Below are 24,297 nucleotides of genomic sequence, written 5' to 3'. Positions count from 1 at the left end.
TAACAAATTACCTTTGAATAAATTAGAATAGTCATGCCATCTACTCCTCAAGATGCTACATTATATGAATATAAAACACATTAAAATGAAGCATTTTTAGCATCTACTTTAGCTTTCCAGATCCAGCACAAAAAAAACCCAAAAACCAAAACCAACACAAAAACCAAACCAAAACAAACCCAAACACTCCCTGGATGCTTACACTATGTATCCATTACCATGTTTTGGTTTATTTCTGCTTTTACTATTAGAACATATTTGTTTCATTTCAAATGGAATACACTCTGGATAATGGGAATTTATAGTCTAACAAGACAATGACAGCTGAACAGAATTTTCAAGGTCTACAACAACTACAGATGACAGCAATGGTATACTGCTTGGTGAAGTTAGAGCAATGCACACACTGTGATTTTTCAAATACCTGTGATGTGTGAGAGACAAACCACAGATAAGGTTTAGCAGCCCAGCTTTAAGGCCACCTGTATAGCTCTTTGTCCACAGTAAGGAAAAATCTACTTAGAAGATAAGAATGTGGCTTTTCATCCTATGGCAAACATTAAAGCCTAGGATTTAGAACCCACCTGACTTCAAGTACCCAACAGCAATAACTCTAGGATTTTCCTATCCTCAGTGAAATAATGGGTGCAGAGGATGATTCAGATCACTGAAAACTTAAATATTTTTCTGCAGATACTTTTGTATTTCCACTGGCTACACAGCATATTAAAAAAACAAAAGAAAAAGATTGAAGTGAGGGCTTTCTCCCAGACACAGGAATGAGGACCAGAAGGATAAATTCCTATAAAATAACAGAAATAATTTGCTAATGGGAAAAAAGGCAACTACACATAGGAATATTGGGACAGTTTAAAATCCTTTTAAGTAACCTTATACTTTGTTGTACTTACAGGCATTCCAGTACAAAAGCAGTTACAATAAGAAGAGGTTCTTAGGTAAAATTTCTGGAAAAAATAACTGTACCTATGTGAACTTAAGGTGAATAGGCTTGATTTTTTAAGGTGTGAAACTCAAACATTGAAAAAAGCTTTAAGATTTTTTTTAGAAACTCCACTTGGCAGCTTGAAGTGGGTACATTTTTATCTGTGATGTATACACTTGCTGCAGAGTAGAACTCAGTAAAAAACAGGGCAGTCTGCAGATTGTGGTCATAAGTAGTTGGAGGAAGAGTAACTTGTGGAGCAGGTTGATATAACTCCAATGGAGAGAATCAATACAATGGAATCAGCTACATACCACAGTATTGCCTGGATGAGCTTTGGATGATTTTCTACACAGCAAGGCTTGAGACTTCAGAGACCCAGGGCTCTAAAACACCTGGAGACTTCAGAGACACAAACTATACAGCCAATGGCCAAGTTCTTTAGACACTGAGGTACAAAATCAGAGTTGTAACATTAAAAGACATATGTGTACAAATGCATGGTAAAATAATATATTTTGTACTGAAAACTTTTCCAAATATTTCTTAAGTGCATAATTGACACAGAGGCAATAACAAAACAGAGAGCACAGCTACTGAAAATGCCATTTTTTTCCCATTAAAACTTATCAGCACTCCAAAAGACAAAAGTAAACAAGTTTAGATGTCAGGTGGGAATATAACATTATGCTACTTCACTTGAGGATTTCTAAGATTTCTCAAACAGTCGTTTTAGAAGGATGACCCAAAACGTTCACTCTCAAGAGAGAAAACTTCCCACTCAAAGGTACCTTGAAAAATGGGAGGAATCACCCACAGAGAGCAATTACCCAAGGATACAGCCAGAAGAATAAACACTCACCAAAAAGAGGAGGTGAGGGCTCCCAGTCCCAGGAAGCTCCCTCGGCTGGTGTCCCACCCATCAGGGATGGGAGGGCTTCCGACCACCACCACCCCACACCTCCCAGGAGAGCCACACAAAGGGGTCTCAGGGGGTTCCCCCCACACACGCTTTATACCCAGCTCAGCTCCGAACTCTGCCCATCTATTGGTTGCGACCCCGAGGCTCCCCTGGCTCCAAGGCCTCCCATTGGCTGGTGACCCTGTCTGTTAACCGGGGGTCCCACCCCGGGTGAGGTGTGGGGCTTCGGTGCTGCTCAGCACCCATCCAGGGTGTGAAAAGCAGGGGATGTGGCAGCCACCAGGGCAGGAGCCCCAGCACCTCTTGGGGAATGGATATTGCGAGGATTTCCTACACTGGTGTCTTATTTTTTCTTGTAAATTCTACAAATGCTACAAACCACAGTTTTGCTTGGGTTCAGATAGCATAATCAGGTATAAATGATGTGGCTGCAGAGGCAGGCATTCGATTAACTAAATGATTCTCAACAATTATGAACCAGCCAGCAGAAAGCTTGTTACTACTGTTTACAGATCATAAACCACTTCCCTGATATCAACACCTTTCCAAAATTTTCCAAAATGGCAATAAATTTTATGCTTTAGCAAGAGTGATAATGAAGTTAACTCTTCTCAGGATATGACAAGCATTTCAATAATTTCTTAAATTTTTGCTTGCTTTCACCTTCCTTCATTCTTATTCCTTTTTTATCAATTTATATTTCTGTCTTGCCTCTCCACATGCTTACCTACCTTCTAGGTCAACTATTCTGAATGTTAGGAGGGACAGAAACAATAAAATTTAAATACAACTGACATTGGACACTGTAAGTAAATGTAGGAAACAATTCTTGTGCTATAAATGGCATTAAGCCTAACTCAAATACTTTGAAACAGTGCTTGGTGCTTGGATATGACCCTTCTGAAAATGAAAAATGGGCTCTTAGCTTTCATATCAAGGTGTGACCACTGTAAATCTTGTTCATTTATTACCATTTAATAATAATAATAAAAAAATATGTCTTTATAAGTAAATGCATATCTAGGTTTAGCAGCAAATAACAGAGCTTATCTGATTAAGAAAGCTACACACTTCCAAGGCTGAACTTTTAAAATTAGGAAGGTAGAAGTAGTTCAGTACTGAAAGGAAGCAAAAAATAGTGCTCATTTTCTGTAAGAATGCTGCATTCACAATTTAATTATAACCAGTTTACAGGAATGATGGTAAAGATCTTTCCCTTTTATATCATTCTCCTCAGGTCTTTTCTCTCACACAAAATGCTTAGATAATGTGGTGCTTTTCTGTTGTACCTTTATATCAATCATTATCAGGAGTGGTCATCTTAATTCAAGCATACGCCAATGCAATAGCCAAATAAAAGAGTGAAAAAATCTATTGAACTGGATGGATTTGAAAGAGAAGAATGTAACTTTAGAACTTTTACACTGCAGTAAAGAAGAGATGGCAATAAGTATCTCAGCAACATGCTTAGCTGAGGATTAGTGTGGTGCAGAAGATGACTCTACATTTCCTTCTTCCAGAAAAGCATGGCCAGCTAGTCACTAGTACATCTTCTGTGTATCTGTAGGAGCCAGTTCTTTGCACTCTTCAAACTGCATATGTCATTAATGGCAAATGGTGATGCAATGATATTTGCAAACTTTCAATTCTATCTTTCCTCACTTCCCATTAATGTCAACTGGAATGGAAACTCCACCTTCTACAAGTGCAGGAGTTTATTAAGATGACCTTGAAGGTCCTGTAGGAAGCTACTGGGCATAAAGAGTGTTTCAGTAGCACGTATATTAAGTAGCACAATGAAAACAGAAGTGAAAGGCAGAGATATACCTGCCTTTGTGTATCTAAAGTCTTAAATATGTACACAGATTAGAATCAGTTGTCAGTTTCACCACTCATCTGTTAACTCCTTTGTTCTGTCTGAATAGATCCCAAACTATCTAGGAAACCCATTAGTCAAAACAAGCCTGAAGTGTAACCATAACATTTTAGGCGCTATCAAGCCAAAATTCATAAATCATGAATAAAACCCACTGAAAAGTTTAAAGGTGCTTCCTCTTTATGCTTGCCCTTTTGGGCTATTGGCTGACATGAACAGAGAAAAGATAATGAGAAAAAGATGAGTCAATAATTCATCACAAATTATTTTACTGAATGTAAGTGCTGAGAGAGATCAGATGGGACATTTTAGAAGGAGCAAGAATACTAACAGAACAAGAGGCGGGGGATACCTAGGGTGGGGAATTACAAAGATCCAAATACCAGTTATCTTAGAACATAAACAGAAAAGGCAAGCTTAGAAAGTATCGTCAGGTTTAAAATCTTATTTTCAGGACACAGGGAAAAAGCTATTGAGAGGCTGAAAGAAGGGTAAGGCCCTGCCCTTTGAGTGATGAAGCTGCCACAGCACTGCTCATCTGGAGGCAGGAAGAGCTGGTACCCTAATGATGCTGCATTAGGGCCATGACTACTTTTTTACCCCTTTCATCTAAAAAAGCAACAGCTCTGGGACAAAGGCTGTGTGTGCTTGTAGAAGACTGATTTCCTTATCCTCAGTGTCAGTTTCCAGTCCTTCCAGTAGCCAGTGCTTGTCCACCTCAGGTATCCTCTTTCTTGCCTGTATCCCTACATCTCTGGAGGTGCTGGGAGTCATAAAGCAGAGATACTTCCAATCTTATTTTTCTAAAGATGGCATGCCTCTATCACAGCTGAGTTTACAACTTTGGCTTCTGGTGAGATGTTCAGTTTGAGAGGTCTATTAGTCATCAATAGATGATTCCATAACAAGATTGTCATACTCTCACCATCCCTCAAAGTGCTGAGATACAGAGATTGTCATGTTATGCTTTGAAGACACTGAAAATTGTTTTGCTCATAGAGTTAGTTGAGAAAAAAATTAAAAGCTTAGTACCTTTCATTCATATTTGACATCACACGTGGATGCAGATAACTGGGAAGATTCAGTCATTGGAAAGCAGTAAGAAAGTTCTGCTGCCTAGGTCCTGGACAGCAGGATTATGTTGGGAAGATTTATTTTGTCAGATCCAGCATTCTATCTTTAATAAGATGATTTCCCTATGATTCTCATTGTAACTCACTCTAGGTTGATAGAAGCTGTTCTTTGTTCTTGCATCACAGGGCTTTGTGGTACTTTGACTCAGTAACAAGAGAGAGAATAATTTTGCACTGAAGGTCTTTTTGCAAAAAGCAGCCAGGATGCTTTAAACGTAGTGAGTGAGGCATTATACAAAATTAGGGAACAGGCAGGAAAGGGATGGAGAATGGGACCGTAATGGACCCAGTATAAAAGCAATTTACAAGCTTAAATCTGGCCTAGCTACACAGTTTAGGATAAAAAAGAAAGATGACTCATCCAGGATGAGCTGTCTAAGGGGCTGCTCATTAATATAATGAAAAATTGACTTTTTAATCTAAAAGAGTTGTACAGATACAGAAAGACAGTGGAGTTAATAGGGTGTTGTCCATCTGCACTTGGCTGACATATTAAGGAAAGATGAATCAGGCCCTAGGAAACATTAACAGATTCAGTAGTCTTATACCACCATCTAAGCATTTAATAGCATAACACTGATAGATTTACAGAACTCCATGAAATAGTAACACTATTGATATTTTATCAATCAAAGGTCAGATAAAATGCCACCTACATGAATCAAGCAGCCCTGTCTCACAGTGTTGTACCCCAAAGATGGATATATAGTAGATCAGAACTAGGCTACTTTTTAGTAATAAGAAAGGTCTCTGCTTTATATGTAACATTAAAAAATCTAATGCAGCAGCTGCTGCATATATGAGACTGACCCCAGGTCTGTACTCCCACTCTTCCTTACATCAAATAAAATAATTATAATAGCAAATGCAGCAGGGAAAAATGCAAAATAAAAAAAATCTACGGTTTCCATATTTTTTTTAATTTGGACATTATGATTTATCAATAGTAAGGTAGAAACACACACTTCCTGTAATGAATTCATAGGGAGAACAAAGCTGTTATTTTTTCATTAGTCCACAGCTTGTCAGATTGAACCTAAGAAAATCCGTGTTTCCACATCAAAGCAAGATTCTTTTTTTTGAGATTAAAACTAAAAAAGCAGCACAGGAATCTATTAATGAATCAGAACACAGCTGAGGAAAGGGAACTTTGCAGATTTGTTCAATCGCTTTATGCAGAAGTGAAGTTATTCAAGCCTAATGAGAATTTTGCAATAACAATTTTGGGGTCACCAAAATATCTATATTTTTTTTCCAACACATTTCTATATAAAAAGTGAGTAAATCCATACAAGACTATAACTCCTAGATGAAGTTTTCAATAAAAGCCCAAGATGTCCTACACAAGCCTCCTATAAAATGCACTAGTGATAACTGTTGTCAAAGTTTTAATTTGTGCTAAGTCTTCATTCTGAGGGCTAGAGGCATGCATAAATTTCTACTACACCAAATACTATACTTAAAATAATTCCAAATTGACTGATTCATGATTTGTTTAGAGAATTAAATGAAGGATTTTGTTGTGTGACAATTATAGCCCCAGTCAGTGTGAAATTTCTTCTATGTGAGTAAACTTTTAACCTCAGAGAAAATCTGCAAGAACCCAAAAGTCAAATTTTTCCCTACATATCTAATTCATATTCTGTTGTAAACCCTCGCTCTTTGAGACTGTTTTATAACTCATCATTCTTTGAGTCTATTTTTAATCCATACCCTTTTCCTCTTCTTTCTTCATCTGCCTTTTAACCTTTTACAGCTTATGAATAATTTGTGTATCTCTGAGATATAAGGTTCAGAAAAAAACATGGTATCTACAACACAGAAGTTCATTAGGTTTATCGTGGACCAGTGATTAACAGCAATTGTACTTAGAAGAGCACATTCATGCTATAACCTTTACCTGTCTATGTGACTCATTCAACCTGACAAATCAATGAATTTTATGGACCCAACCACACTTTAAGATTTGACTGGGACAATTTTTCATGTGTTAACCCTGATGAGTGGGGCAGCATTGTGTTAGTGTCTCTTGGTTAGGTTATTAAGATTTTGAACAGAATAACAGAAAATTTAAAAGCACCTATCTTGAACAAATGTCTTTAGTAAAATAGTTTTATAAATGTGCAGTCTCTTTTGACACTAGTCATGATTTTACTCTTTCTCAAATCTGTATTTTCTGTCCAAAATAAATCTAGTTAGCTGCTCCACTGTAACAGGCCAGCTCTGTCACTGCAAATTTACACTGGGACTGCTATACATTATTAACAAGCTATGAAAAGTCACTGGCTAAATGTCATAGAAGCAGAGATATAGTAGCACCTTGGGATTCATATAGCAAACAGTTTAGTTTTAATCATCTTGGACCACAAGGTGCCTTGACATTTGCGAGGCAACTTTTTCCTTTTTAACTTCCACTGGAATCAGACCTCTATTATCTCAACCATAATTCTCAACTTCAAATGTGATATAAAGTTTTACCTTCTAAATTAAAAAAGTGAAAAATCGATCAAACATGGACCTTATCATTCATTTAATCAATGCTCATATGCCAGCTTGGAAAGGAAAAAAGGAAGGGCAAGAAAAACTAGATAATTCAACCACTTTCAAGATTATTAGACACTTTCCTGTGTAATACATGATCCTTACCTTTGCATCTCGAGGCATGACCTTCCTAAGCAGTATTAACACAACAAAAGTCTGTAAAATCTTTTTAATTTCAAATAAAAAATGAGAAAGAGTATAGATTCATTTAAAACATAATCAATATTTATTTAAATAATTTATTTAATTTATTATATTAAATATATTTAAATTCAATTTAAATATATGTATCACTACAACATGTTTTCAAAGTTTTGAAAATGTGTTGGGAAAATTCATCTATAGTGTGAAAGAGACTTTCAGTCATTACCATACTTCACTCTCTAACAGCCAACCTTTTGGATCATAAGTTCCAGTTTACTGGAAGCCAATGCATCATTTTTGCCCTTTTATGTAGTATTATTCACAGTCAAAATAAAAAAAGACAAACTTTATTTTATGCAACTGAAATTGCAATTTCTCAAGAAATACAAGAGTAAGCCAAAATCCTGACCCTGCCAACATTACTTTGAAAAATCTATTTCATTTGCAAGTTAGTGTGTGCTTTTTATGAGGTTCTGAATGCTCAGATCTTTTTATTTCTTTCAAACTTATACAATTTGTTGGGGTTTTCATTATTTTACACACCTACCTACACATTATCTGTACTTAAATCATGTAAAAAATGTTGCTTCATAAAGGAATGTATACATGGAGCACTGTCATTTGATGAAGACCCCATCCCTCATGCACCACTTGGGGGAGGAAGAAGGTGGTAGAGGAGTTGTGAGCAAAAGAGTGAAATGAAGCCTGGAAAAAGAGAGCAGGGCAGGGAGGGGGAGGGAAGGTCTTTTAGTTTTTGTAGTTTTTTTCTCATCATCAAGTTTTATTCTAAATTTGTCAATAATTATAATTTTTCCTGAGTCAAGTCTGTTTTCCCCAAGTCAAGCCAATGATTTCCCTGTGTTTATTTAGATCACTTCTTCTGTCTTCTTTTCTTCCCTCATCCTCTTGACAAGAGGGAGGGAGAGAGTAGTTGGTTGGACATCTGGCAGCCAAATAAGTTCAACACATCACAATGCTATGTGGTTTTACAGGCATTTCTACATAACTATTGATATTCTCATTGACTTCCCTACCTCAAGAATTAATCCTATTTACAATAAGTAAGAGAGAGACCAGGCCTCTGCAGTTCTTGCCAAATCATTGCTAATGAACCCATCTCAGAAAACAGTTATATAACCATAATTTTTTCATGAACTGATCTGTACTCTAAGCATATTATGTACATAAAAAATAAATACTAAAATATTGATTCTTTGAGACAATGCAAAATAGCATCCTCTGGTGACAATGTTTTTGATTTTTTTTTTCCTTCTGTTCCTCACAATACCATAGTTGATGTCAAAGAAATGGCCATCAAAATTTTTATGAATCATTAGATCTATATACTCCTACCCATTAATACAACATCACAGCCCATCTGAAAAAGAAATTATTACCAATGAAAGTTTGTATCTTAATTAAACCAATAATGTTTTATTTATCTCATCCCATAATCCTTGCTTCTCTTACATTCTCTGACCATTCATGACTATGACATTAATTTGATTAAAAACCAAACTAATAAACAACAAAAAAAACCATATGGGTAGTAGAATCTTTTATAATAGTCTTCTTTCACTTACCAAGTTATTGGAATTTTTGATATGTTTCTTTTCTGAAAGTGAGATTAATAACTATGGAGTTGTTACCGTGAACCTGATTGAGAATGCAGATAGGAAACTTTTATAAATCTATGGCATGAATAAGCATCTCATTGCTTTAGAAGTAAATTCTACTGGCAAATCACTTCAGCTGAGAAACCCTTCTTCCATTTTTTTCACTGTTCTAAGCTTTGTATCACATATTTCACATCTTTCACGGTGAGCTTCACTAGGGTCTTGTAGTTACACTAAAAATGTGGGCAATGGACAGGTCATATAATGAGCTCCTCTTGGTGTAGACTCACATGTTTCACCAGCTACAGATTTTCAACTTTTATCACATTAAGATCAGGCACAGTAATACCCTATGGAAAACTGAAAAATGAAGGTATCATAACAAAGCAAATTGTCTGCTGTCTGTTCATTTCTCTGGTCTTGAGACTGGACGCTGGTGATAATGAAGCAGGCAACCCAACCAATGTATATGCTACATTAAAATAAATAAATAAATAAATAAAGTATTATATTGCTTTTAGATTCTGAAAAACTGGTAGAAGAAAAAAAAAGCACTCTTTTTTTTGTCTGTGTGTGAGAACTCCTAGTGATTTCTGAGATCCTATGTTGGAAAAGGATAGATCTTGGCGTTAACTGTGGTTTCACTGGTGTATTAAATTGATTGTCTCTATAAGCCAAATGACTTGACTTTAAAATAATATGACTCAGCTGCTTTATTATTAATACTACTGAAAACTGCTTCTCCTGTTGTACTTTGAAGCATGTTTCTATGGAGAGAATTTGAGAAAGCAGACAATAGGGAACTTACAGAAGTCTCCCAAGAGAGCTCTTCTCAGATTATTTTCTCTAAAACCCTTCCCAAGGGTGACATTGTGATTGTTAATTTTAGAACACTGACAATGAAGCTTTCCCTAAGCTACAGGTCTAACATATCATATTACATTTTTTCTTTCCCTTCCCTCCCCTGAATTCTCCTTGGAGGCACTGTCAAGAATGAAGCAAGCTTATTTACCACTGAAGTAAAAATAAATTAGGGCTCTCCATGGTCGTCAGGAAGCGTTAGATCTATTTTAAAGAACAGTGAATGTGAATCAAAAAGAAAAAAAATAGTAATGCATTTGAGTGTATATTTATTTTAGAGGGCTTTCTTCCACTACAGTTATGTTCCTTCCAAGTTAGCATCAGAGTCTCTCCTAGAGATTTATAAGCTGAAGAAACAAGAGTCATCTTTTTCCTTTCAACTTTCTTTCTTAGTTTATGAGAGAAGTCATTCAATGATTAGAATATTTTAAAGTTGAATGTGTTCATTACAGAAAAAATAAGTTGGGAAGAGGGGTCACATAAGTAATCCAAGAGCTCTAGGTTCAGATCTTGTAAATGTTCTGATTCTTACAGTCAGGAACTTCTCCATACTCATCATCTGTTTCACAGAATGTAGCTTTGCAACAGTAAAATTAACTTGAAAAGGGTAATTAAAAGTGCCATTCTCAGAGAATCAGTGTTAGAACAGGAGGTTATGACCTTATGCATATGTTCACTTTTAACAGATCCAGATTTTCACTATCAGAACTTAGCACAGGCTTACAGAAATCTCTGACTGGTTTAAATAGGCCACACGTTTATCACTGGAGTCTGGCACAATTTCTACTACATATTATTGCCTGAGATTTATATTCACAGGGGTAAATGTAAACAACAATGAATTGATACGTCATTGCTTTGTAAGGAATGAAGGAAAAAGAAGCAGTTTATTCTTAGTCCTCTTAGAAAAGCAACCCTGTCAAGGCACCCTTCTTTCCAGAGAAGGAATGTTGCATGTGACAACTCGAAACAGATTCAGGCCGTTTAGGGAAGACAGGAGATGGAAGCTCTGCAACTTTTTAGCTTTTTTTCTGTGTTTGAAAAAGAGTTAATAAAATAGAGAAATCATCACTTCTATATAGGAAAAAAGCAAAAAACAAAACACAAAGCCAAAACAACAACAACACAAATGTAGGACAGCGAGGACTATATTTCGAGCTTTATTCCTGACTGTAATAATGTAATTGCAATGTGGGTTATATAAAATTCCTTTTAGCTACTCATGGCACACAAAACTACTTGGGACATTGTCTGCATTTTTTTTATAAAAATATCTGGCCAATAGGGTCTTTATTCTCACAGAATGTCTCAGGACAGCCAGAACACATTATTAAACATTTGCTAATAAAAAGTTCAGCTCTTTCTAAGGTCATTCTTATTATAAGAGACCTTAAACTTGCCCAGTCCACTTGGATACAGCCTTTATATTCCCTAAGAGAAAAAGCAGATTTAACTGGCACTAAAATCTCCCACTGTGGTTAACATGGACATTCTTATTAAGTGATAAATTACTCACTTGCTAAATCACAGTTGGTGGGCTGTGACAGTGTTATAAGAAAGGTTAATCTGTGGAAGATAAGAGTAGAATGAATACAGTACTATAACCAGAATGGCTAAGCCTTGATGAAAGAGTTAGCACACTCCTTTCTTTATTTTATTACCTACCCAACTGAAAACTAGATGCATTTCTTCACACACCAGTAGTGTGGGCAACATTAGGAGAAACTGGCATTTTTGTGCATGCATGTGTCCTTGCAGGACTGATGAAAAGTCACCATTCAGCTATTCGCTAAAATAACCCAGATCTGCACTGAAATTTCACATACAGAAAAGCTATCATTATCTGCTCCCACCCTGCTTAAATAGAAGTCCTCCTGAGTTTTTTACTTACTCATAATATCAATCTTGATGTGCTTTTGTGTGGTCCTGGCACTCATTCATAATCCTGGACACAACAAAACAGATTATTATTAGATGCCATTTTCTTACTTTTTTTTTATTTGTCCAGTTTCCTTGGTTCAAATCATCTCCTTGTGTTTCTATGTTAAGAACCTTGCATATGAAAATGGTAGTTTTGAATTAAAATATTTTATACAGGTGCAAATAAAGGCATCACTTCTAATGTTTTAGTGTTTTCTTTGTGCTGGAACAGCCAGGAAAGGATATTGAAATTAGTCAAAATGGTCTTCAGCCTATTCCAGCCAAGAGAGAAAACGAAGGAAAGCAGGTTTTTATTTGTTTTTGTTTTTTTTTTTTTAACTCCCCCCTGCCTCCAGTCATCTAGGATTTCCCCATTTTCAGTCGATGAAGTGTGCTGCTTCCAGAGAGCAATTAATACCTCTCGAAATACTCATCCTACCTGGCAATCTCCAGAAAGTGATTCAGCTGTTTATGTCAGGAAGGAACAACTGATAGTTTGAGAGTGCCTATTTCAGTATTAACAGGACTCATGCAACTTGTTTACACAGATGCCTAAACGGTGCAAAGCAGATTTGGTTCTCATTATTAGTGTTGTATTAGTAGGAGTTTCGTATCTGCAATGAGATTTTGTACTTACACAGCCCATTACCTAGCAAAACATATTTACTTCTTTGGTCTCTCAAGTTTTGCATTACTCTGAGTGTCTCTACACTTAAAATTCTTGCTTACAAATAGCCAGAATCAAATACTGATCATTAGAAGTATTTTGAAAACTCATAACTTCTGGACAAGTGACTGCAGTTAGTGATTTCTATTGCACAGAGAACATTCAAACAACATTCAGCTGTTCCAAACTGAAAGCCATCCTCATGGAGAAAACTACAGGAGTGTATACTGGGTTATGAAATTCTCACTAAAAAGAAATGTGCTCTTTGAAGGTGATCTTTTTGTTATATTTAAGCTACCATAAAGATAATGATCTAGACTTAGGGGGACTTCTGAGGCAGAGAACATTTTGTGCCTAGAGACACAATGCAGAGTTTTTTTCTTGGGGAAGCTACACACAACGTCACATAGAAGAACATCCTTCTATGTTTGCAAGGATATTTGCTTAACAGCTGTTCATCATAAGGAAAATGATAAAAACTGAAAAAAAAAAAAAAAAAGTAATGAAATAGAGTGACACAAACCTTAAAGAGCAATAGATAACTGAGATAATGAATACAAGACCTTTGAAGTCACTGATGGGACATTGAAAGAACCAGAAGAGCAAAAGTGTGGAGAGTTTCAGTCCAGGACCTTCTAACTAGCAAGAAAGGAAATGTTATCATGTACTTGATGGGAATAGCAACAGAAAGAGTAAACAGTCTTCTCATCAGTGTGCTTCTCTGGCCAATCCCTCTACCTAATCCCCATAGTCTCTGCTATACTTCTAGTGAATTCCATTATAAACAATTTTCTTTGTGACCCTTGCTCTATTGTGTAGTGTGTAGACATGAGTAGCCAGTTAACTTAAACCTGGACTAGCTATGGAGAAGGCCAGCACCTGGAACAACCCAAGGTCTGAACTTTCAACTGTATAAGGGCCTATGGTGCGAGTATGGGTGCTGGACTTTAGGTCCAATGCTAATACTTGAGTGATCCATAAATACAGATTTATCTGTGAATAAAGATTCAGAGGTTGTGTGCAAGTACCATTAGTGAAAATCAAGACCTTCAGTCAGAGAGGAACAGGACCAGGCAGTTCATGCTTATCATTTGTATGTGGCTGTTCTTGTGTTTATATAGGTGCCTGTAAAGGCACTGCTGTGTTAATCAGTGTGCCTGATTGGCTAGAGGGGGTGTATTTGCATTTTTGGATTTTGTACATGGCCTCACTCCTGGTCAGATCTGTAAACATCTAGCAGACCTAGCAGAAAAATACTCTGGGTTTACTAAAAATCCACCAGATTCTGCTCTCCCTTACTGCTCCTTCTCAATTTAAAATATGACATGAGAGAGCTTTGAGGAGCTGGTGTCCTTTCTCACTGACTCAAAAACCTACCAGGAGACTAAGATGTGTCTTTCTCAGTCACTGTTGGCAAACTCTATTCACATAAATAGGGTTGCAAGTTCTTCTACTGACTGATCACAACTTCACCCCATAACTGATCTTTGTCAGCACCAGCAAAGGTTGGTATTTGGTTTGTATTACAGTTAGTTTAGTTCTGCAGATACTATTTAAGAACTCTGTACTTCCCAAAGCTGATAATGCAGTACTATACAGAATTGTGAGCACATCATCAGCAGGCTGTTAAGACCAAACTCCCTACCACCCTTGTGTTATTTTTAAAATCCCCAAGAATCATTTCACAATGTCTTGTCTCAGCTGATTTGCAGTGTTCAGTCATCTTGACTCCGAATGGTTAAAAACAAATGACCTGTAACAAGGGCCATTCAAGAATATATTCTCAGTTTTACAAATACTATTGATACAGTTTGTCCCCCTGCATCTCACTTTTGTAGTCCTTCTGCTCAGTAGATACGGCACTGTTGAAGGAAAAACCACAGGTTTTGTTCTAATCCTGGAAAGCCACTGGACTGGGACTTACCAGGCACGATTTGTCTAGACTTGTCTTTCACTTGCCTGGAGTGTTTTAGCTTTTTTAGCTCTCACGTACTGTTGGCTCATTTGCTTGAGTTTTGCTTATCTTTGTACAATTGTGTGGTGTTGTATATAATTCTGACACAGCTCTGTGACTACTGATAACAAATACTAGTAGTGATAACAAGTGCTATTCTAGTGAAACAGTTTATTGTGCACAGAATTAACTGTGTGCTATTGTCAGATACAAACACTTGGATATCTGTAGACGGTCTGAAAAAATATAAACACAAGATGACAGATCAAGGCTATAAACAAATTATCACTGAATTACTACTGATCACTGAAGAGAGATGACACATTTGGAGATGGGTGAAACAGGCTTAACAAGTAACAAAAGACAAGCTTCCATCATAAATAAAACACATATAACAAATGCAGATGTAACACAGACATACAGAAGAAGCAAGATGTAGATTATGTTAGAAAATGCTTAAAAGTATCCTCTACTATGAGGCCCCCAAGTATGAGAAGGAAAAAGCCCCCCACACATTCTTTTGGCAAAGGATTCAGGATGACAATTCACAATAACCCTTTTTCCCCTACATGAAACCATTGAAAGTGCAAAGTTGTCAGTTTTAACGATGAAACTGTTATTATTGTGATTGAACTGTAGTAAAGGGGTAACTTGCATGGTAATTCTTAGTACTTTTGTAACTGCACTAATAATACTCCTTTGAGAAGACTGTTAAAATTCCAATTAGATCAACATTAAACTATTGGGTTTGCACAAAGCATGTCTCCTGTGCAGCTGGGACACCAAAGTTTTAATGTAACAAGCTGGGAGAGGCAACCAAAGTTAAAATTTAGTTCATCCTTTTTTTCCCCAGCTTTTTCTGATTCCTCTAGTGCCCTCTCCCCCCACTGGCTCTGCTAGCTACTTCCATTATTAAGCACTATAAAATCTGTAAACTGACAAAAAAACAATCCCTTTTGAACCCAGATTGACTTACAAAGGTGGAGCAATAAAGTCACTTTTGAAAAATGCTGTTTGTTCAGGATTAGTCACACTGCTACTATTTCTTTGGCTGAGGAGAGACAGACTAAAATTTCCCCATGGCAGTGGTCAGGGAAGAAGGCTGGTGAACTACCATAGCAAGAAGAAACTGACATATAAAAATTGCCTCTAATGGCTAGAAACAAGTCCTTTAAAATCAAAACTGTTAACTTAGATTCCCCAGAAGCACGATCAGACAATATTGCAATCTTTCCAGATTACTGGCATCCACAGATTTTCTGTGCAGCAGACATTTTAGTAGTGCATACAGCTCCATTTAATTGTAGTAGAGAAGAACATTGTCAAGTCAGTTTATTTATCAAGGGACATATTTGACTGCCAACAATGTTGTTAAAACACTTAAAAACTGCACTCCTACAGAAAAAGGCAGAGCATCTCTTTGAAAAGCTGGACAAAACTATAATAGTTCATGGAGAGCTGAAGATAATTTTGACACAATATAAGAAAATAGTGGAAAAAGAGAGAAGTTGTGAAGAACCAGCCAAATGCAAATGTAGTGCTTACTGTGCTATTTTTAACTTGCATTATTGATGTATTCAAGATGATTGCAGAAGAATCATATAGAGCAGTACTACATGCCAGCTTCTTGTAAAGATTGCATAGATGTCAATGGGGGTGAAACAAGAGCTGATTTTTAAATAAGAGCTCCTCACACTAACTAGAACATTAGCTGATTTTCTTCTTATACTGCGTAATTGCAAGATCCTGCATATTGACAAAAAGATCTCTAGACTTTTTTACTGATACATGTATTCCATAAAATATTCACAGGCACTACAGGAATCTGTAAAAACAGAAAATTAAAATAGATTTAAGAATAAATAACATTTAAAGATATCAGTACTCATACTTGCTTGTTTTTTCCCAATGACTTCACATCTTTTATGTTGGGGTTTTTTTATTTTTTTTATTTTTATTTTTATTTTCTTTTTTAGTGTGGAATATTCCCCTTCAGGCAAGTATACCTACTGCATATGAGAAGGAAAAACTTACGTCTTCCTTACATTGTCTGGTATACTACAAATATTGACAACTGTCTGTGCTAACCTTCCAATGCTCCTGCCAACAGATCCAGTTCGTCACTCAAGCTAAAAAGTGGATTCCTCTCCCCATTCCCACTACCCTCTGCCAAAATGGATGGGATGAGTATTGGCATAAAGGTGATGTTCAGCAATGCTCGGTCAAAAAATATGTGTTTGTAAAATTCAGTAGAGGAAGTAATACATTATCCATCTTGACCCATCACTTTTCAGCGCCTTTGACATTAATCTTCTCCTGTCCATTGAAGACACTTCTATTACAAAGCAACTATTTTCCCACTTTTATGAGTAAGTTGAAGGGTCTGTTCAAATCCTTATCTGCACATTTCTATTATATACTCAGTTTTTTGTGTTCTGCTTGTTAAGCTCTATTGAGAACTTCATTTATACTCTCTTACTAAAGGCTTCATTCTTGCCATTTGCAGAGCTGTAATGCCTTCTGCTTTTTTTGTTTGTTTGTTTGTTTGTTTTTCCTAGCCTTCAGCTACTAGCTACAGTGTTTCAGGTAGGATTCTGTCCCCTACATAGAGACATCAAATAGCACATAGGTGATCTTACGGATTCCCCCAGGCTTCCTGCTACTGTTCCAGAAGTGCTCAGCTTTCCCAGAGGTCCCATATCATATATACTACCCTGTCTGCATCTCAGATTCAGAGGGGAAATTACAATTGTACTTAACACCTATTGTACTCTGGTAAATATGATTTCTGCATCTAACAGTAAAAAGACACAGGCTCTAATTGAAACTGGCATTGCAGGGTCTCCTGATTTGTCTGAGCTTGTCTTGGCCTGGATTTGTTTTGCTGTAGTATCTATACGGAGCTCAATACTGCCTCCCCTGCTCCAGCTTCAGCTCTGGAGGTAGCCCCTTGGGGGAGGGTGCCATACTCCCCCCAAGTCATTGCCAGGCAAACCATAGTCCTCTGGGGCAGGGGGCTGCAGCTGGCAGCCCAGGAGAAGGAAACACCATGCAGTATGGAAACACGTGAAAAAGTCAACCCAAGAACTGAGGAGGAAGATGGTCCTATCATCAGCATCATGCCCCTCATAAATATGTCAGAATGTTAAGGGTTTATCACAGCCTACCTACATTAGGACATGGAAGGACACTGGAAGTGTGAACATAACAGAAAAAGGGCAGATGTTATAAAGAAAATAAAAATCTTTAACTGCATTTCCAAATGTATTTTTCTGTATTAATTAGCTACACTGGAGCACTAGGCTGATAGAACTAGTACATGGTAACCCCATATGTTTGATGTTTCCCTTTGCTCATGCTAACACTACCTCTAACCATGTCCAGACAATTGAATCCCACCTAATCCATCACAGGACAGTTCTCACACCTTCAGTCATTGATGTTGTACTGCAGGGCTCAGACCTCAACTGGAATTACAGGGCTATACCTGATTTTATCTAAAGGGGTAACAAACATGCCCATTAAGCTATCTAAGACCTTCTCCACAGAAGGTGATACTGAAGGTTGAGATCTCGCCATTAAGTACTCAGGAACAACAAACAGTGTTTATACCTGAAGGCTTGATTTAATGAATTTTTTCTACTTTTAGTCATTCTTTCCTGTCATTCACAGAACTATCATAAATATGCATTAAGAAAGTTACTTTGACATTTTGTAAGCCACTGCTATAACTTCTTCTGTAACTTCTTCAAATCGTAATGACGTGGGCAGACATGTCCCTTGCCTCACAACATGGCAGCACACAAAAGTGAGCTGCTCCTCAGACATGCCATGACTTCACAAAAGGGACAATAATAAACATAGAGGTAATCTAGACTTTCCTCCTAAAACTCAGAAAATACACTTTAAGCGTGTCACAGCCTTGTAATTAAGACTCTTATTCTACCAGTAGAAAATTTGACCTGCATCTTCAACACTATAAAATCTGAATCTGGCTGCAGCGGGCTAAAAAGGGAAAATGGAGGACTAAAAAAAAAAAAAAAAAAAAAAAAAAGAATCTGGGAAAGACTTCCTGTATCACCAACTATCCTATCAGGAAACAGCTAACAAGTGGGACCCCACCAATCAGGGAGCAGCTTGCAGAAGATCAGAACCTCAGTTTTCTCAATATCCTGTGAAGCTAGGTCTCCTGTTTCCTTTAGGAGAGGGCCTACATTTTCCTTGGTTGTCCTGATGTATTAGCATACCACAATATTCATGCATAGGCTAGAGGGAACACTAGTAGTAAAAAGCCCCTTACTCTTTGAGCCTGCGTAGTGAAATTTTTGACCATTGCCACTTTAAATGGAAGCAAGGAATTAGTTAACAAATCAGAAGTGTGAATGGCAGAATAATGTTAAGTTCTTGCTCATGTTTTGGGGTATAAAAGTAGCACTTGGATTTTGGGAAATTGAGTTTGGTTTGTGGAATACCACCCTGCTCCTCTTTCTGCACAGAAATGGATATTAAAGCAAATATCTTGACTCTGTGTGTGGACTGGCTTTTTGCACACTGGGTAGTGGACCCTGGTTTTGGGACCACAACCGAACAGCTCAAGAGATCCCAAACTGTGACCAGAAGCATGCTGCTTTTTCCTCACTTTGCACAGAGGCTGTTAGGTCACTGCCCTGATGGACACCTCTGTGGCAGACTGGAGAATGACACTTTCTGACAGACTACTTATGGCACAACCACCAGGGCAGCTCCTTGCCTTGCAGGAGGGCTCCTTGCAGATGAGTCTTTTCTAATCTCATCCAGCTCTGCCAGCTTCTTGTCTCCATTTCTCACTCCTCACGTCTCACTGTTCACCTGGTTGTTATGGAATGCAAAGCATGAAGCAGGGGCGACACTGAATATCATCCTTCCTGCATGGTACAGCTGTCAAATCCAAACAACAGCAAACAAAAATATGATGTCATCTAATGACCTATTATAAAACCCTCTGACATACTCTGGAGAACCTTCTCTTTTTCCTAGGACCTAATAGGTTTTTGACTATCAATTTTGCCAAGTAAAGATCAAGATCTGCAAAGGTCAAGCTCCTCCATCACCTTTATTTAACTAGAGGCACTGGGTTTAACACAGAGGTAATCCCTTTGTGAAAAGCATTGTCAGAACACAACATTAGCCCCTTCTTTTCCCATGGATTTTGTCTGTGAGCCATTTAATTAAAAACTGTGAGTGTCCAGCTCCACCTTCAAACCTTTTTTGCTATATAAACCTCACACAGAACTTCAGTCTTCCCAATCTCTCTGCAGTTTTAAAACGCATTTTGCAGCAGTGTAAAAGAGGCCAAAGACACCCTGTGACACTGTGCTGCTTTTACTGACTCTGACACTGTGATGAGTACATAGACAGAGAATCAAATTGCTTCAACCCCACAATTTTTATGCTTCCCTTACACCAGGGTTCTCTCACTCCAGCCAATTTAGGATGCTGGGGCTTTGCACAACTGAACTAGTGGCCTCCTAAACCATTCTTTTGAAGTCAGTAAGTGCTCAGTAGATAGACATTATAAATAATTTATTTCTCTTTCTGCCTGTTACTGACAACAAGAAAAACACTAATTTAACTTCTTTTGGCCGAATATGAAATAAAGCCTTCTAAAGGAGATGAGTGAACCTAACTCCTTTCCTGCCATTGCCCTGCAACTCTGAAAGAGGAATTAAATAATGCAGGGATCCTGGAACTCAGTGATGTTCACAGGAGAGAATGATTTCAGTTACAGTCTACTAAGCCATACAAAAATACTTAGTTCAACTTTATGCACATTAAGTCTCCTTGACCCTGTTCAGTTCTGAAAAGGAAACATATACTTCGGGGACTTAACAAACAATTAATTTCCATCAGACTTGTCTCTGAAAAAGAAACAGCTATTGAAGTGTTACTTTTTTCCTGTAGACCCAGAATCACATCACTGATACATTTATTGTTGTTATTGTTATTATCATTCTTATAAATGTAACATCAAAACAGGAGGATCAAGATCTGCGAGTCTGTACATGATAAAAGAAAGTGCTAGCAATATAAACAGACAAAGACAGAGGGATGGGAGTGCTGACAAAGAGAAGTGATACTCAAGGTCATCCAAAGTATCAGTGAGAAAAAGCTGAGGTTTTATACCGGTAAAAACTCCTGAAGCATTCCATATGGTAACCATTTCAAAAGGAACATAAACAACTTGTCAAATTAGAGCAATTTAAATTTAGGGTGTTATTCTGCATAATGTAATACCCTCTAGCTTAATCTTTTTCGATGAATCTATAGTGACTTTCTAATCCTATCTGACATGAATACAAAACAATCTGAAATAGTAATATGTAAGTCATTAATCCTGATGTTGGTTATGATGTCTAATATTATCTTTCACATCAGAGCCTTATAACATGTTCAGCAACAATGCAAATGATTCATCAATTTTATAAGAGGAGATGCTGTTGTATAAATAGATTTCTGCTTTTTTCCAAATGTTCATTTTGTTTTTACATGTATGCACATTATAAAAGAATCAACGTTCCACTAATTCAGAACTGTAATATGGTCATTAAGCTTTGTAATAATTTAGGATGTTTATAACTATTTTTGTAATACGAAATAACAGGAAAAATGTAAACACCTTTTGTTTTTTCAGTCTGCTTTTCTTAAAAAACATTCAACAGATGGAATTTTTGACTAGTGCTGTGCTGTAATATTTTATAAAAATTCCATAGAGGCTTATGAACCTCAATTAATAATTAAAGGGTGCCTTCAGTGACAGCAGGAAATGATCTATCTGTGTCTATAGTAGAAAATGGCAGCAGCAAAAGTTTCCCTGGGAGGTATGCCCTTTCAAACACAGGGCAGTTCACATACCTTGTACATAACTGATCAATGGGTACCCTGCTTGCACACAGTGCCTCCCCTTTTGTTTAGGCTGTATTCATCCCACTTTCAAGTTTTCTATATATCTTCAGTCTTATATGTTTGACCCTTGTGAAAGTTTTCATGCTCCTATTGCTCAAGAAGAAATACCTGTAAATGCCCTACCTGCTGCTTGCATTTTTGTACCTGTTCATCAATAATAACTTAGGTCTTACATAAATTTAGAGTATACAAACTAAAGTTTTTGATCAAGCAATAGAGAGAAAGTGGGGATTTGGCTTGCCAAATTTCTCTGCAATCACTGTTTTACATCTTTGGCTCTTCCACACGCTGCACTGTAAGTTAAGGAAGACATAAAATTAATTTTTCTGAATAGAGGAATAGTCTGTATTACTATATCTAGAACAACATTCAACGAAAGTTAAAATATATATAATATGAGGAAAAATCTTTTTCTGGCAGCAACACAATTCTATAGTCAGTATGAAACGTTCTGTTAAGATGAGAAAGGATCTGAAGTGACAGAAAAAGTTGAGTGTTTCATACTTCTTGGCATATTTTTCTCCTTTTGATCATATAAGGAATGTTATAGGTTCATGGCTACACACACACACACACACACACACAGAGATTTCTGTGCTAGATTAAGCTCCTGCAGGTGTAAGCTTCTTTGGGTAAACATTATAGAACAGGAATGAGGTGCAAGCTTTCAAGAGTAATTTTTTCCTTTTTTTAAAGCAAATGCAGAAACTCTATGTGTACACATAGTATTAAATCCTTTTCATTTTTAATTAAATATATACACTTACATTCATTTAAGCACCTGTGCACATATTTACTAACTCTATACAAGAAAACTGATTTGCTGCTACAAATGCTAATATTTGCAGGTGTCTTACAATTTCAGTATTATATGTCCAAAAATACCTTTAAAAAAACTTATATTTTGAATTTAAATGTGTGTTGACTTTTGAATTAAAAAGAAGTTTGCAGTCTATGCATATAGTACAGAAAAATGTTAAGAAAGCACCTCAAAAAATGTAATGCTTGGACATATCTACACATTAGATCTTGAAATTTCATTAAGCCCATTTCTAGGAGAGGCACTTGTTTTGTGCATGCAGATGTTTGCAACTTCAAAAGGGTATGTGCATCTTTTAGCACAGGTATTGCTGCCATGACCAGATGCTTTGATGTAAATTGAATGCTGGATGTTCCTCTGCTTCTGAATAAAGAAGCTACAGAAATCCAGGATGCATTTATCTAAGAGTGTCATGGAGAATGTGGTTGAGATGTAAATCTGCAAAGACATCACTGTCAGGACCTTGGCACACACAAAGAAAAGAGACTGCTGTGGTCTTATGAAAAAAAGATTTTCCACAGGTAGTTGTGTTAAACCTAACAGTTGTCAACTATAAAGCTACAGATGTTTCAAAATTTGATTAGGGCTGGCTGAGTCCTTTTGGTTTAAGGCCATTGATATGAAATGTGCTTAGAGATTTGTTAGAAGGCACAGCGTGCAAATCTATATGAATAAAAGTGCTGGCAAATTGCCAGTATTACAGACAAACTTGTAATCCAGCAGGTGCTTGCTCTGGGAAAACAAAGTGTTTGATGTGACTCTCGGGTTCTCTACTAAACTATGCCTGGTATAAAACATAAATATTCTGTAGTCTTCTTTTTAGATGGAACATATGTATCTTGTATTTATCAGAAATTATTATTCCAGTGTTACAGTATGCAAGAGCTCCGATTGTATGCCCCACTAGAGACTATTAATCACAGTGGGCTTATAGCATAAAGATAAATCTAAGACTTCAAGAAGGAAAAAAAAAGATACAGTTTCATTTATTAATTCACCCAATTCTTTAAATTATTTTTCCAGGATGAGTAACACATTAAATTTTATTAATAGATGACACTAGCAAAATAATAGGGACATCCCAGGTGCAAGTAGTTTTTTTGCAAGGAAGCAGTTTCCAGCTAGCTTTTGTTAAAAGGGAAGGCTAGGTGAAGAAAAAAAAAACATTATTTGGACTTAAAAATATAATGAACATACACATAAGAAAAACCTAAAAGCTAGAACCATGATCCAAAAGTGAAATTATAGCATCACAGTACTGTAAAACACCAGGTCTGAATGGACCTCAGGATCATCTGGTCCAACGTGTCTTGGCAAAAGCAGTCAAGAAAAGATGGCCCAGCACTCTTTCCATGACAATCTTAAAAGTTTCCAGTGCCAGGGAGTCTACCATTTCCCCAGGGAGATCATTCCAATGGCTGATTGTTCTCACTGTGAAAAACTTTCTTCTTGTGTCCAATCAGAATGCCCCCAGAAGTAACTTGTACACACTAGCCCTGATCTTTTCCATATGACTCCTTGAAAAAAGGAAGTCTCCATCTTTTTTGTAGCTACCATTTAAATATTGGAACATGGTGATAAGGTCTCCCCTAAGACTTCTTTTCTCAACACTGAACAAACCCAGATCTCAGCCTTTTTCCATATGGCAAGGTTCCCAGTCCTTTGTTTTGGTGGCCCTTCCTGGGACCCTCTCCAGCATATCCACATCATTTTATTATATTGACAAAAACTCAGGAAGAAACTCAGTTTCACATTCTTTATTAATACTTTGACCTGTTAACTGTATTAAAGTAATTATAATCATACTACAAGTCAAGTATATCTGGCTCTATATTGCAAAAGATACTAAAAATTAATTTCAACATGGATCATACTCCCTAATAACATTAGCATTTCACTGTCTTCCTTTCTATCCAACCCCTGCTGTAGCCCTGCAGACTAATATATTCTAAATTCAA

General features: G+C 36.9%; 1 protein-coding gene across 3 annotated transcripts in view; it reads right to left on the bottom strand.

Annotated features, from left to right (window-relative positions):
* The window catches only part of EYS (eyes shut homolog), a 724,585-nt gene that overhangs the window by 341,501 nt on the left and 358,787 nt on the right, over positions 1–24,297 (bottom strand). The window lies entirely within an intron of this gene.

This window comes from Heliangelus exortis, chromosome 3 (genome assembly GCF_036169615.1).
Source record: "Heliangelus exortis chromosome 3, bHelExo1.hap1, whole genome shotgun sequence".
Taxonomy (NCBI): domain Eukaryota; kingdom Metazoa; phylum Chordata; class Aves; order Apodiformes; family Trochilidae; genus Heliangelus; species Heliangelus exortis.
The sequence above is the reverse complement of the archived record's forward strand: the minus strand, read 5'-3'. Positions and strand labels throughout refer to the sequence as shown.